Raw genomic sequence first — 17,229 nt, forward strand, 5'->3', positions numbered from 1 at the left:
CTACTGGGGGAAGATTTACCAGGGATCAACCACTGTTTTTACTGTAAAAACATATCAGAAAGTGAGGAGCATTTGCTGTTCTTTTGCCCCCTTTATGCAAAACCTAGAACCAAATGGATTGCTCCCCTGTGCAGATCCCTTAGCTTATTAAATCAATGAGAAGCCTACAGTATATGTAAATGTGACATTTCCTCGACTGTGGTGGTGGCTGTTTCGAAATTTCTGTACATAGCTTGGTCGCTCAGTCATAAATGAATACCTACTGTATAAAAGCCACCCCCCAGATGATCTCCAGCATGGCTCTGATCTTAATGTAATTATAATTGCTTAATGAATTGTCTTATCTAATTTGTTTCTAAATATTTATTCTTGTTTTAAATTGTTTTTAAACTTGTGAATTGTTTTTAATGTTTTATCCATGTATTTTTTTGTTTTTACGCTAAAACTAATGTTTCAAACTGTCAATAAACGATATAGTACAAAAGACATACTTTATTGTTTGAGACAAAGAAAGTAATATTGGACTTTTTGGATTTAAGTCTTTGCTCTTTTTTGTTAAAATCGCTTCATTGTAAGCTGTTTACCCTAATAAAATACAAATGGTAAAAGAATTAGAAGCAATGAATTACCATTTACTAGAGTATACAGTAACATTAAACAGGGAAAGCAACAAAAATGTGAAACATGAACGAACTGTAAACTATCTGCATTTCATCCATTTCAATATCTGCTGAAGTTTTAAAATCTGTGAACTTCAAATTTCATGAAAGAATGTCACACCTCTACAGCAAAATCTATGGGACCCTTGCACCAAGACCAACAGGGAAACACCGGAAATGTTCTCCTGTGGGAATACTCCTTCGTTTGCAGAAAAATTTGGAGATTCACAAAGGATACCCAAAGTATTTAAGGAACATTTCCACTTTCAAGATTTCCAGCAGTACTCATGTGTGTACATTGACACATGCATAATGTCCACAACCTAACGTGATGCAAATGTGCATTTGAACATGTAACATTTTTATGTTTATCTAGAGGACAATATTGTTACCGGTAGAGATATCTTTAAAACTATACCACCTTTAAATGCGTGGGCATTCTTGCCACTTTTCTGCTCCAGCAGCAAACTTACTCTTACCTTTGACAGGAGTAATTTGTAAGAGGTTTTAGGGTGTGAAATTACCTGTATGAGTATGCAAACATCCACAAATCTTTAAGTTAGTGGCTGATCTTTTTTCTTTTGCAGGTACAACCCCTGCAACACCCACAACTCTGCGGTTAACATTTAATTAGCATCTGCAAAACTTCCGCCTCAGAAGCGTAAGTTCTATATTCATAATTCTCATTTGCAATCCTGTTAAGAATTTGGATTTTTCCGTCTCAAATCGATGTGGGTGTCTAAATTGCACTTAGGAACTTAGGGCCACATGTACAAATGCACAATTTTGCGTCTTCCTAATTGCGACTTTTTGTGACTTGCAAGTAGGAAATTAATAAAATGGCATGTACGTTCCCATGCTGGCCTGATTTAGCAACTCAGTAATGATTCGCACCTCTAAATTAGAAATCACAAATAGAGATTTCCTATTTGGTCGCAACCTGCAAATGCAGTTGCAATTTGCGATTGTTATGAAGGAAGGTGGAAGGTGCACTCGTTGTCAAGTAATTCAATTTAACCAGATCTTATTCCAAAATTGCTTCTTTATTAAATTCAATCTTAAAGCTGATAGACAGCCAACGCGTTTCGTCCCCTAGGGGACTTCGTCAGGGCTGTAACAATTTAAAACAGAAGATGACATAAATACGACATATAAAATACATATAACACAAAACAAAAATAATATGCACATATATATATATTTGTATCAACAATAAAAATGTAAACAATAAAAATTTCAAAAACGGCCCACGAAATACAATCACAACAGAACAGATAAATATGACAATGAATTATCCATAAGAAGAGAAAAGGACAAATGGTTTATCACAGCAATAGCTCATCCAAAAATAAAAAAAGAGACAGATTCATACAAAGAGAACAAAAATTAACATATGTCATATTTATCTGTTCTGTTGTGATTGTATTTTGTGGGCAGTTTTTGAAATTGTTATTGTTTACATTTTTATTGTTGATATAAATATATATATATATATGTGTATATTTTTTTTGTGTTATATATATTTTATATGTGGTATTTATGTCATCTTCTGTTTTAAATTGTTACAGCCCTGACAAAGTCCCCTAGGGGACGAAACGCGTTGGCTGTCTATCAGATTTAAGATTGAACTTAATAAAGAAGCGATTTTGGAATAATATCTGGTTCAATTAAATTACTTGACAACGAGTGCACCTTCCACCTTCCTTCATAACAATTTGTCAGTGATTGCATCTCTGGACGGCGGATGCAGGAAGTGTTTGCATCACTAACTTATTTACTATACACTGGAATCTGATGTGCTTGGCCCTGGTCAGCCGTTTGTTCTTCTTTTGCAATAGCGATTGTGATCACAATCAGAGACCACATTTGAAAAAAATTGCCTTTCTGTTTCCTGAGTCGGGAAAGGACCCCAAACACAGGAAGTGCTGGCCGAGTGAGGAGGTGAAACTGCTGCACACCCCAGAGTGACCTAATAGACTGAAAAGAACCCAAAATCACAATCAGAAATGGCCAGCCAACAGCCAGAGAAGGTTGCAGGGCTGAGAAAGAGGAAATTAAAGTTCTCCGAAAGAGAACTTGAAATATTGACTGAAGAATGCGGCATCAAATACGACCAGCTTCTTGGACATGCCTCATTGACTGCGCCAGAGTCCCAGAAAAGATAGATCTGGAAAGACATGCAGCAGGGGATAAATGCTATGGGTGTGCCAGAATGCTAGGTGAGGAAATAAAGGAAAGGTTGTACAAACTGCACTCCAGGTCAAAAGAAAGGGTGGCTACATGCCTGCGGGACTCTCGGGCAACCGAAGGTGGTCCCTCAACTGCACCCACACTCTCAGCAATGATGTAAATGGTGGAGACAAACCTTGAACCAGAGGCTGTAGCAGGATTTGGGAGCCCGGACATGTCTGCGCCTCTACCATCACAAAGTAAGTGCTAAATTCAACAATGACAACTGTTATGCCGTTAAACATGGTGACCACAAGCATGTAATACAATCGTAAAACTACCTATCTGGATGGTCCATTTACATGTGGAAAAATCACGCATGGTGCATTATGGGAAATATGATCATAGACATAAACAGTGTAGTCAGTGTCAGAAAAATGTTGAATAATGTAGTACAACCGATGTGAATGTGTATCACACGCAAAATGTAATGATATCCCCATTATCCAATTAGATACACCTGAAGATGAAATTGAAGGATCGGCAGATGAGGGAAAAGACCAGGGCCAAATAGAGGAAGACCAGACTGAAGTGCCTGAGAGTGTGCTCTCCACATCACATGGCCAGTCCAGCACTTTGTCCATCTCCTCACAGCCAGTAGCAGTTGAAGAGCAGCATAGACGACAGTCACCCATACCAAGCTGGCATCCAGTCAGCAGGTCCCAACAGCAGTGCTTCACTCTGGCTGGGTTTAGGGGCCATCACACAAGGCAAGCATCTGAGTCCCAGGAGGGTTCTGAGCAACAATCACTGTACAGCGGGCTGGAGGAAGCGATGCTGCAGGCTTAGCACCTGCAGCAAAAACAAACGCAGATGATCAACCGTAAATTGACACTGGCGTTCAGCACCCTGTCTTAGCAGTTGGCAGACAATCAGGCCCATATAGACAGCAAGATGAATGACCTAACAGATGCCATTACCAGACTCCACACCGAACTGTCAGAGGCCAGGAGCCTCCAAAGGCGCATGGAGAGAAGCAGGAGTGCCCAGATGGATGCCTTGACAAGGGCCATATGGAGGATTGCAGAGGCCACCACAACACTGTCCAAGTGCACGGTAACGCGACAAGTGGAGATGGGCTGCTACAGTGGGGATGTCTCACAGGACCTTTCCCAGATAACTACATCGGTGGAGTCTATCCAAACTGCCTACATTGCAAGCGGGTGGCTGCAGAGTCTGCAGACAGTGAGGTATCAAGCATCAGCAGTGTCTCTGCCTCTGATGACCGTGTGCAGCGACGCAGTGGCAGCCGTACTCTGGCATATCCACCTGGTACCAATTCACATACTGGATGCACTTCCAAGAAGTACTTGATTGGTGCAAGTCAGTGTTTGTTATTTTCTGTTCTTCACTTCAGTTTGCGGTGATGTAACCTACCTACATTTTCAGTCTCTGGACTTTGGATTTCTGGTGACAAACATGTTGTCTGTCAAAGTGTGTTAAAACCTACCATTAACCCCTTCGCTGCGGCGGAAATTCCGCCGCAGCGCTGGGGGGTGCGGGGGGGCAGCGCGGTGGCGCGGTGCTCATGACGGAGCCACTCCGTCATGAGCCACGGTTGGGCTGTGCTCATGACGGAGTGGTTCCGTCATGACTCCGCCCACAGCGCTAATCACCCGCACAGGCGGGGAATTAGCGCCGCGTGGGCGGGGCGGCCGCCAACGGCCGCAGCATGACAGAACCACTCCGTCATGAGCACACGGCAACCATGGCTCATGACGGCGTGGTTCCGTCATGAGCACGGAACGAGTTAAAGGGAGCTTAAGTTTGAGCAATCAATCACTTGTTGTGGTATTTTCTTAGAGTATTGTGTATATGGACATATCTTACCATGCAAAGTACTGTCTGGCTATGTGGTCCCTGTGCCTGCTCCCGTCCTCTGATCTGCTTGGCTCGGATGGCTGCTGCGCAGGTTGCCGGGATCCTCATCCTCTGAATCACTTCTGGTTACCTCAATGGGTAGGCCTCTTCTGCAGGCAATGTTGTGGAGTATGGCACAGGTTGCCAAAATCTTGCAAGCAATCTCGGGCGCATACTGCAACACACCCCCACTCTTGTGCAGGTACCTAAAGGGGCTTTTGATCAGCCCATATGTCCTCTCGATCACTGATCTGGTGCGCCTATGTGCTGTGTTATAGCTCCTTTCATGTGAGTTGGTGGGAGACAGGTAGGGTGTGAGGATCCAATGCCTCAGGACATTGGCACTGTCACCTGACAAAGTAAATATCTGTTTGAGACAACATACAAAGAATGATGATTGGACAATATGTGTATATGTTATCATTACTTTCCAGTAGGTACCCTTCATCAAACTCCACTCTTTCCAGTCGTTGGCATATTCCACTGTGCTTGAACATGTAGGAGTCTTATGTGCTCCCTGGATATTTTGCAACAATATCTGTGATGACATTATTTGCATTGCAGACCACTTGATGTTCAGGGAATGGGTGTTCTTGTGGTTCCTGAATAGGTATTTGAGATGGGATGGGGGACATATGGGCACATGGGTCCCATCTTTACACCCTATGATCATTCCTGGGCAGGTAAATGTGGAGGAGCATGGCATCTAGGAAAGTGTGGAAAAAACGCAAAAGTGCACTCTTCGACACCCCTCCGGCCTCAGCTATCACATTTTGGTTACTGCCACTGGCCAATTGGTGGAGGGAGCACAACATCTGAACATGCGGGTGGATTGGATTGCTGTGCTGCATACTGCTTTCAGGGTGAGGCTTTAATAGGACTATTAGCTGAAAGAGTACATTGCTAACCAGCATGTATTGTTCATATATCTCTTTCTATGTTTTCTCAAACATGGTCAGGCTGACTCGGAATTTCTTTTCCTGTCTCCGCCTCCTCTGCTGAGCAGTCAGTATGCACATCCTCCTTGCTATCATGTATAGGGCCGCCATTGTGGAAGCCGCTGATGCATTCTGGGGCTGCTTTTATACTTTGTAATCTGTGACCACCTGAAATTAAATGATGGTAAATTGCATGTGCAAACGACAGAATTTGCAACGAGTCGCAATTTGTGAGTTGCTGTACATACAGTTTGCGACTTGCAATTAGGGTTTTCCTAAGTGTGGCTCAAAATTTCCGGTCACAAAGATTACCAACTCGCAAATCGGCCACATCACTAATTTTGTTTTGCAAATGGCTGTCATACATCGCGTACGGCCCTTTTTGCATTTGCAAAACATTTTGAGACTAATTTGCGAGTCGCAAATTGTTCATACATGTAGCCCTTAAACACCTCTGTGAAATAGGCCTAATAGTATTTGTAATCATTCTACCATTCAGCTAGAAAAAGTATATGTTTAAGTGATGTCCAAGTTAGTCAGTACACAAGATCAGAAACTCCACTATAGCTCCTCTGTTTCTCTGCTATCAATTCTCAGGACTACCAGAACAATCCATGAAAAATATGCATTTGGTGCAAAAACGTCCATTTTCAGAGCTTAAACTGTCACAAACATGAAGGGGTGTGGCTTCAACCTGCGAATTTGCATATACACTCTAGCTAATCTAATGGTTTGTGCCCAATTTTCTGAAGGATAAATAATATTCGAAAGCTGGTTTATAGTAAGGAGTCAAAATGGCAACCTAAAAAAAAAATTCTTAAGTGTTAGGAAATACCTATACATAGGGACTTGCAGTCACGGGGACGTACAAGTGCTTAAACAGTTCTATTTTTTGTAAATACATATATGTTCAAGAGTGAAATTGAGTTATTGAAAGTATCCAGGTGATGAAACCATTTGCTTAGTAGGTTTGTTTGTTGAGCAATAACTTGTGGTGTGGGGGAGAGAGAATAATTTGAATGACATTTGAGCAAACCAGTGGTGAAAGATTGTTGATTGGGATATATAGATATGTATTTTGGAGAACATGGGGTTGGCAAGTTAGCTATATCTGTCGTTAGGCCAGAGCTAAAATGCTCACAGGGAAGGAAAACAAACTGAGATGAGGGTTTGCTGTTGACTGCAGGTCACCATCTTTCCATCTTTACACATTAGCCAGGAGTTGCAAAACACCTCTTACCTCATTCGCTACGAGGAGACACTAGGGTCTGAAACCTCCTGTAAATGTACCTTTTGCGATGTGAGCAATTTGTGTATCAGCACCACCACAGTTGCATCACAAAATGCAGCCATGGGGCATATTATCAAGGTCTTGCTATAGACTTATCGCCGCTTTTAGCGTTCGTCTTCGGGCGAAAAGCGGCGATTATTCTACCGCACTATTATCAAGCAAGCGCTAAACTGCTTTAGCGCTTGCTTGATAATGTTAGCGACCGTTTTCAATTACGCCTTGCATGTCATCGCTAATGACATGCAAGGTAGGCGTTCCTGACTTAAAGTCCATGAAAACGTCGCTAACACAACATCGCCCTATTACCAATGCGGCCCGAATCCAGCGATGCAATAAAAAAAGTGCTCTAAGTACGTTTATCGCATTTCCCCAACGCCTAAATGAAATATGACTTAGCCATACATTACATGGGAGGTGGATAGTCAAGTTACGACCACGCTTGCCTATTAGCAAGCTTTTTTTAATCGCCTTGGGTTTATCGCAGGATTTCTCCCGCTAAAACCCGCTATCGCTGGCTTTCACATCGCATCTTAGCGGCGCCTTGATAATAGGCCGCTAATGATGCGATATGAACCAGCGATAGACGGCGATAAAACAAAATGCGCTAAACGCGCTTAGCGATATTTATCGCATTTTGTTGATAATATCCCCCCATGTTTGCAAACCAGTCAGTGTTCTTTTAGCACCCGTTGGTTTGCGAACAGGTGTGTAAAAGTAATATATCCCAGCTAAATGGATTTCGAGTCTGATATTGCCTGGTGAGTTCAGTATGACTGAGAATAAACTATTTTTTTTGTATGCCATCTCTCTGAATATGATGTACTGTTTGCAATAACATCTCATGCATGTTTGCCTTTGCACCAGAGTGATGCCACATAGCACTTTCCTCCCTGTACTTTAAAAAAAAAAAAATATAATAATTATTTGTCTTGGAACTTTGCATTTGCACAGGGATTCTCTTATTTCCAATGCACAGTCTTGCATTTCCTGCAGATGTTTAACAGCTTCTTAAAATGGTTCATACTCTTTAACCACTGATGACATGCTTGTCTCAGAATTAATATTCATGGGTTAGATATTTTTCCAGCATTTCCCTCCATCTTTGCTGCACAGCATTGTTTAACAGTGTCATAAGCTGCTTCACTTCTGGAAATTCCTAAAGCGATTGTCGTCCAGCATATTATATTATTTCTCTTGGGTTTTTTCTGTGTTGTCATTTACTATTAAGGTGTTAAATGATCTTCCCACTTCGCCGTCCATCTTGCTCTCTTGGCTGTCAACATCCCTCGATGCGAGTGGCTCCTTTTCTGCTGAGCTTCATTCCCAGAAGTCTTTGCTGTCAGTTCTATTTTACTCTGACAGGTCAGTCTTCATCCACACGTCTTGTATTTCGGGCTCCGTTTAGAACTGGCTTGAAAGTTGCTAAAAGTAACCATTTCATCGTACAACGAGGAGCCATTTCCTCTCTCTGAATCTTGAGAAGGGTGTCAGAGATTGTGAACGCAGTAACATATAGCATGTCTTGCATTATAGTCCCCAAAAGCAAAATGCTGGAAAGTGTTTAAAAGGAAAAAATAGTCCATACTGCATCGCGCTATAATCTTTGTGAGAAGACAAGTGTGAGAAGTGCAACACTCACAGTTCTGCCAAGCTCCACTTTTAAAGACTTTCCCTTTATTCTTTCCCTTTCTCTAAAATGTTTGGACTTGCTGGTAGTCAAAATAAAGTGCGTGAATCACAAAACCAACGTCCTTAGAGAAAAACATGTGTAAACCATGGCTTAGTGTCCCAAGCAACCACAACGTGTGTTAGTATTAAATGCAGGATGTTGTTTTGTTCACATTCATCACACTCGCTTCATTAAATGCACATTCTTGGAGGTTCCTTTGTGTGTCTGAAGGCAGCCTGAGTGCAACCACAGGTACACCTGAGTGCTAACAAAATGTCTCCTGGCTTACTGGAATCTAGCACTTTGTTATATAACAGACCCTGTTATCTATTTTAATCAGCTATGAGATGGAAACATGCTTACCCATTGGCAAGCTAAGAGGTTAGCTTAGTGTTTACTGAGTATGTCTGTCAGACAGTCAGTAAAAGAACAACCCCCAGAATCCGAGTGGAGTTGGTGATGATCAGTTAAGTTGACTTAACAATAAACAAGATAAGTGAGAGCTCATGTAATTTAGGCCTGGGGGTGTGCTCATTGAAGTTGGTATTCCTAGTACTGTGAGAAGCTGCAGGTTGTGTGTGGGTCAGTAGGGAGCAATGGAAACCATTAACCACATTGTGTGTAATTGCCTGGTTCATCATTTTCCTTTCATTGAGTGTACCAACATACATTTTAATGTTACATTTTGATTGCCAATTATTTTAAATTGCTACCATAATCAAGTAATTGACTTGTACAATTAAGATATCCAGATATAATAGTTTTGTATTTTATAAAATGTGTACAAACTATAAAGGAATAAATATACAAATTAAGAAATACATTTACATTTTGCTCAACAGACACTGAGTAGACAATGAGTAAACACAGAAGACAATGCAGAAATAAATAGAAAAAATAAGGGCCACATCAATCATTTTTTCCTAGAACGCAGTAAGACACCTTGACGCGCTGCATGAAAAGGAGAGGGCAGGATTGCACCATATTTATCAAGGTATTGCATATTCCTGCTCGCTATTTGTGCTTGCGTGGCGCCAATGCGGACACCTTTGCACATGGTAAAGGATAAATCGGGCCCTGGTGATATTGGGGAACTTGCATTGCAGCCCCCTGTATACATAAAATAGTACCAGGGTTTGTTTTGTCTTCCTTTGGGACAAGTTTTAAGTACAGTATCTTGCTTTGTTTGCTAATGGAAAGGAGCAGAATGATGTGGCCTAGCCACTAGAGAGGGCGACCTCAGAGCTGTGGACCAGGTTCGAGTCTCGGCGGGGACGCTCAACATCCTGTGATTCTGGGAAAATCACTTAATTTCCCTGTGCCTACTAAAATAAATGTGTCCATCTGCCTGTTAACTGGTGCTCATGTAAAGCGCTCTTATATCTTCGGTCGAGTTAGTGCTATATAAAACTACCACAAAAAAACCTCTGCATTTGGACCCTAAATCACAAACGAATAAAAATACTCAAGGTTCAGCAACTGATTTGTATTAACCATGGCTGCTTTCTGAGCACAGTATCTAGTAGAAGAAGCATTAGTGAATTTTTCACTTCATTAATTGGCAAGTGTTTGAGTGGATGAATGGGTAAATGTGAGAATGGATGAGTTCATGGATGGATGAATAAATGCTTGGATGCATGAATACGTGATGGGTGGGTACAAGGATGGATGTTTGCTTAAACGGTGAGTGCATGGTTTGAAGTTTGAAAAAGTAATCACTGAATGGATAGATGTCTAGATGAATGAGTGAGCGCAAGGATAGATGTAGACCGGCTAAAGAAATTATGTAGGCTGATGCTACAGCAGATGTAATGATGTTATTAAAATGCTAAGAGCTACCAGTTTTCTGCCAGTGCAAGAATTGAACCAGGGCTCGGTACAATTGTGCCAATGCAGTCCACAATATCTAAAGAATGAACACTATTATGCCAGTTAAAGCATGCCACAAATATGGCCTTTAATCTGTGGAAAGCACTGTCTTTGTGGTGTTTATGAACATCTCAATTGTGGCCGCATTCCATCAAAGATTACCACCATTATGCCTATAATCGCCACCATAATACCATGGGCAGAATTGTAAGTACACAGCAACTGATTACAGTAAACTACTTCCAAATTCAGCAAAAAGTGGGGTAACCTATGCAGGGAACTTCAAATTCAATGTATGTGACAGCAAGGGGTATTCCAACCCTTAGCTGCATATCGGGGCCTTAAAGTCTCAATGGACTGCAGTATTCCTGTAGGAGATGTTACAGACGGTACATATGTTTTTCTAGCTAACCCTGCACCATCATACTGAGGAATACATGTTTTTTGACCAAGTTCTGTGTGTTATGTCACTGACCACCTGGGGGTCCCCTCATTCGTCTGGTTTTGAGCTAATGAATTGGCCTCTAACCTCCCCCAGGGTAAGCACAAGTATCACCTTTTCCTCACAACTTAAAAATGTCACAGATATGCAACAGCATGTTGTTATTCTCATCTGAAACAGGGCCAAAAAAACTGAAGTCACTTTACGCATTATCTGTACCAGTAATGAATATTATATTGTCGACTAGTTTCAGCAACTCAAGAGCATAGGAGGTCTACAGCTTTCCTCAAGGCAAACTAAAATCAAATCAAAAGGATGTTTGTCTCTGTTAGAGCTGGCATCCTTGGCATGTTTTCACCTGACGTTTTGCCTTTTGACATCCCCTCTTTAACTGCTTTGCTGAATTCGTTTTTGCTGGCTTCAGGAATCTGTGCACTTTTTCACTGCTAACCAGTGCTCAAGTGCTTGTGCTCATTACCTAAAATGTGGTAACATTGGCTTATCCACAACTGGCATGTTTAATTTATGTACAAGTCCCTAGTAAAGTGCACTACATGTGCCCAGGGCCTGTAAATTAAATGCTACTAGTGGATCTGCGGCACGGATTGTGCCATATACTTAAGTAGCACTGCAAACATGTGTCAGGCCTGCCACTGCAGAGCCTGAGTGTGCAGTTTTAAACTGCCATTTCGACCTGGTAAGTTAACCTACTTGCAAGGCCCAAACCTTCCTATTTTTTACATATAGGTCACCCCTAAGGTAGGCACTGGACAGCCCATTGGCAGGGTGCAGTGCATTTTGAAAGTAGGATGTGTACTTTTAAGTTTTCGATTAAATATTTTTAAATTCATTTTTCACTACTGCAAGGCTTTTCTCTCCCATAGGATAATGTTGGGACTGCTTTATAAAATTTTATACGTGTAGTTTCCAATTGGGAAAATATAGGAAAACCAAATTTGAAGTCTCTGGACTCCCAATTTAAAACGTAACTTATAGTGAAGTTGTTTTTTAAATTGCAGTTCTGAAAATGATTCATTCAGAAAGTTGCCAGTTTCTTACTTAAACCATTTGTTGGATTCTGCCTGTCTCTGGAATACACGTCTGGGGTGGGTGACACCTGGTTTCCTGCATTCCCTCTAGACAGCCACACACAAAGGAAGGGTAGGTGTGACTGAGTATCCATTGTTTCAGGGATTCTGCTCAGGATCAGAACTATGCTTGGGACCACAGAACATCAACATGTAGCAAATGAGTCACCATACCACCTCAGTGTCCATGATCCGGAGTCCGACTAGCTATTGTGCCTCACTTGCCCTCCTAACCTTACCAGAGAAGAAAGTGAATTGGCACCCCAGAACACAATACTCTCTACCCTCTCAGGGATAGCAGTAACTGGACACACCCTTTCGCTCTCTCACTCGTACCCGTCCACAATAGGAAAACCAAGAGACACGAAGAAAGTTTCAAATATTTATTTAAACTATTGTGCTCTAAAATGCAGAATTCATGCCACAATTAGAAAACAAATGCATACCACAAATACTGTTAGCATGGTCAATAATCCATATACCATTAAAGCCATGCCATGTCATAAGACAGAGTAGCCAAACCCCCTCCCCTTCTACCGAAACTAAATTATTATATATCAAAGATCTCTGGGATTAGTGCCAGACCCAGTACCTTAGCATACACAGAGGAATGTTCTACCTCTCATCTGATGTAGCAATCTCGTCCCAGAACCCTTGCTCCGTTTTTGCTTAAACTCTTGTGCTCAGTTATATGACAAGACATATGTGCTCACAAACAGCAGCTGCGTCCTCGTGTTGTGTCTAGGTGCTAGTGCCTGGCCAGAGAGAATAACATGGGGCATTGTTGCTTGACCTTGTCTGTGGTGTTTATACTAAATCCCAGGAAAAGAACAGAACACAAAAACATATGCAGGTTCTGTGTGAAAGTACAATGTGTCACAAAAGCAAGCGTACTAATATAGTACAGTGTGCAAATGAAAATGCGTCCTACAAAATGCACAATTAGGCTAACATGGGGAAAACTACAAGGGCCATGCAGGAAACACATGACAGGATCAACATGTTGATGGGTCATCTTGAGCAGGATGGGAGGGAGGAGCTGACACTTGTACCTGAATAGGGATGTGCCTGTCCCCAAACACTGGGTTGCATACTCCCCATGTGGGAAGCCTAGAACCAGGGCAGGAAAGGCAGAGTCTTGTGCGCTTCAAAGCATCTATCTCTTTGAAGTCTCCCTACTTCAAAAGGCAAACTGGGGATAAGTACAGGACCTTTGACACCATCGACTGAGAATACTTCTGCAACTGAGGACATTCTACCAGGAAGAAGAACTACTTTGCTGCCAGGAGGGACTACTACTTTGCTGAACTACTTTGCTGTGTTGGCCTGCTGCATGTTGATAGGGAGTGAGAAGGACTGGACCTGCTCTTTACATCCTAGAACCTAAGTTTCTCCAAGGACTTGTTGGCTTGTCTCCTGTTGCTAAAGTCTCAGGGATATCAAAGACTTCACTTTTCTCTTCAACTCAGCACCTGGGCTTTACTTGCTGCAAGTCTTGCTCTGCAAAGTGGTGTCAATCCAGTCCAGGGCCCTTAAAAGTGAGTTGAAAGGGCTGCAACTGCAAGAATCTGCCCATCGATATCTCAACATCGATCGGAACCAACAAATCACCTGCTGTGATATCGGGATTGACGCAGCACCGCCGCTGCGGGGTTTGGGACTGGCACATCGCAATCGGGACCGCCACATCACCTCTGGAATCAACGATTCGGAAGCAAATCATCGTTGCCACTGCGTGGAGAAGATCAATGCATCACCCCTCCAGCATGGATTAACCCGGCCCATCACATTCGGAACCAATGCACTCTGGAATCGACGCTTTATCCCGGAATTGACGCATCACCACTACTGCGTGAAGAAATCTGGCACATCCTCTCAGCTGTGTGGAGAGCATCGATGCCATCGCACCCTGCATTTCGTGCTGCGTCAGGGATTAAGATGCTTTGCTCAACAGGTCCTGCATGGGTCCTGTAGCCGGCCTGTGCTCCATCGTGAGTTAGCTGAACTCTTGACTTTGTCCCAGTCCAGCATGACAATATTAACCTCTTAAGCACCATTTGCTTCTAAGCGCTATTTTCACATATTCTTCAAAAATTCATACCTTGACTTCTACTTATTGGATTTTTGTCATTTTGGTCTTGTTTCATTCAAAATCGAATTATATATTTTTCTAAACTGGTGTAGAGTCTTCGTGTGTTGCACAGGTTAATTTAGAGTGTGTTACTGACTTATCCTGAATAGGATTGTGGTCACTACTTGGAAAGGGTGCATAACTTTGCCAACTAGAGAGTCAATATCTAACAGTTCATCATATACTCAATTATCTTGTTCTTGATTCACACAGATAAACTTACACTTTTGTGTAAATTTACTTTTTTTCAGTATTCACAAACTATGCTTTAATAGTAACTTTTTGACTGCAGAGACTTCGCAGTCGGGACGGGGAATTCTGCACATATAAAGACGTTTCTAGGCAGAGACCTCTGAAATATAATCTATGTGTCCATTAAAAGTTAAAATTCAGGCAATTCTCCTCCATGTAAATGGCGACAGGAAAGAGACAATGAGTTCTCTAATCAAGAACTATGTTCAGACTATTTACACTGTGTATTATTAGAAAAACATGAGTATAACAATGCAATTAGTACTGAAACATATGACTCCGTAATTTACTGCTTACCCTAGTGAGATATAAAACAATGAGATTTGTTTTGTGTATCTCTTTCATCCATTTGTCATGAACTGCTATAGAAAATGGCATCCAGTTCTTTTTAGCACAAGCAACTTTATTGTAGCTAAATCTCAATACATGACCCAAAGTAGAAAGTGCGATGGCAAAAGGATCTTATCAACAAATGTTGAAATATTTTATCCTGTTACTTTATGATGCCCCTATATCATTTACCTGCATCCCCTCTACCTTATGCCACCGTTGTCACATAAAATTGCATATCTTTTCAGGTCATCTTCAGTGGAGACAGCCATATTTTACAGACATATGCTGACAATTGAACTCTCCTCATAATTTCAAGATGGCTGCTATTTTAGGATTCACGTCCCATGGCATCACAACCTAGCATGTGTGCATAATGGAACTTATTCACTGAATCAAATAATAACTATTTTCCTTCGAAAATATTAAATCACTCATTGCACATAAACTAAACATGACACACAAAACACTTTTCATCTTTTTTATGATTTTGAATCCAATTCTCGTGTTGAGAAAATGCATTGATCTTCTATGGGCACCACATTGTATAGGGCAAGCAAGTCAAAAGAATTATGAATCGTTCAAGAGAAACAAATGGTTGTAAAAGGAGTAGGAGAGTAATTTTGATGGATACAGAAATGGTCAAATGTTAAATGTCACCAACTCATGTATAACAAGCATTTGCAATGCAATAGGTCTCGCACTATTAAAGTCTGAGCTATTGGCATTGCTAATAATAATGCAACACCAATAGCTCAAACATTCAGTAATGCGAGACCTATTGCATTGCAAATGCTTTTTCAAACTTCTGATGTTGTTCATTATTACTGAGAGGTTTTTAAAAAAAGAAACATTGTTAAAAGCGGCTACTGTTCTTGTTCACTAACGGGCAGAACGGCGAGTTCGTCAGTTTTATGAGGTGAATGTTTTTGGTGCGTGAGACTGGAGGACAGTGCCAAATTGCTTATACATTTTTTCTGTTGGTACCGGTGCCAACTGCTGTATAAACACAGATATGAGATAAGGAAACATCCATTTTTAGATGCCTTGATGTTCGGTTTATTGAATATTTTGACTGTGTTGGGTGTTTGGTTCTCCAACAAAATTAAAAAATGGCATTCAACCGATGAGGAGATATAAAGATTTACAGAAAACCAATTGCACTATATTGTTATGGTTAATAATATGTTCAATGGGTGCCCTTAAACACTTAAGACAGGGCTGGTGGCAGCGTTAGAAGAGATTGAACAGAAATTATGGGTTGTCGCTCTTGTCCTTTGGTAATGGAGCACTGTCACCTGAGGCACTGCATTCCGCCTGATCTAAGGGTTAACTACGAGCTATCCCAACTAAGAGCAGCCTGAACATTTAATTTATGTCTAACTAGATGCAGATTTCTTCCACCTAAATAACATGCCTTTATGATCAGGTTCACAGAGTGCATTGTAAGATAGATGCAGAATTTGCTTAAATGTATGCATTGGGGGCATGGCCAGCAGCCAGCTGTGATGGCCGCATCAAGATTCCCGCTTAAATATCCGTATACCGCACTGCCTGGCGGTGTAAAGAAGCCCGTCGATGTCACGGAGAGACCGACAGCTTAATTGATCTCTGCATCATACCACTTCGAGGAGGTGCCTGGTGTGATCGTAGCCGCGTGGTCGGCCTAGCGAGAAGCGGACTGCCCTGTGGTGCAGTGCCTGGCTTGGATTTGAGTGCTTTTGTGCTGTCTTGGGGGCTATGTCATCGGCAGACGCAGGGCCGATTATGTGGGAGTCCTGAGATCGAGAGACCACCCGAAGCTGAGAAGGAAGAGGCGATGCAGCTTTCTCCCTCCAGGTATAGCAGACTGTGGCGAGTGTGCTGCGGACTGCAGCCTGGGTTGATTGGGCCTCACCTGGTAGAGGGCTGGGGCCACGGTGAGATGCTAGCCTATCTGTGGAAGGGAGCGGCCGTCACCTGAGACCCACAGCTGTGGTGTGGGGCCCGGCATTGATCTATAGGTGGAGACCGAGTGGTGGTGCGGGCAGGGGCTAGTGCGAGGGCGCCGCTGCTCAAAGCACTCATCACAACGCTGAGCACATGTTGCCTTGGGACCCGAAGGCTATGAGGTCCAGTTAAGGACCTTGTGTTGAAGAAGCCAAACGCCTTTGTGGAGACCCCTGCTGCGCCCTGTAAATGAAGTCTGATGTCTTAGATATGCTGCTCCCCCCGAGGGACATATCCATGAGTGTGGATGCTGCCTTGGCCGCAGAGCGACAAATGACACCAAAGAGGACCTTTGATCCAATATGAGCAGGGTGTTAGAGTTGACCTGCATCCGATTCTTTGTGTTTTTCCGGCATGGGAACTAATTGGGGTCCTGAGTGGTGTGTTACTGGCTAGGTGGACCCTCGTGATTCGGGCCGGGGCAGCCATCGGAGGAGTGAACAGAGGTGCCCTACTAGCATGGTTCAGTGGGCACAATGGGT

Source organism: Triturus cristatus, chromosome 4_2 (assembly GCF_964204655.1).
Source record: "Triturus cristatus chromosome 4_2, aTriCri1.1, whole genome shotgun sequence".
Classification (NCBI taxonomy): Eukaryota; Metazoa; Chordata; class Amphibia; order Caudata; family Salamandridae; genus Triturus; species Triturus cristatus.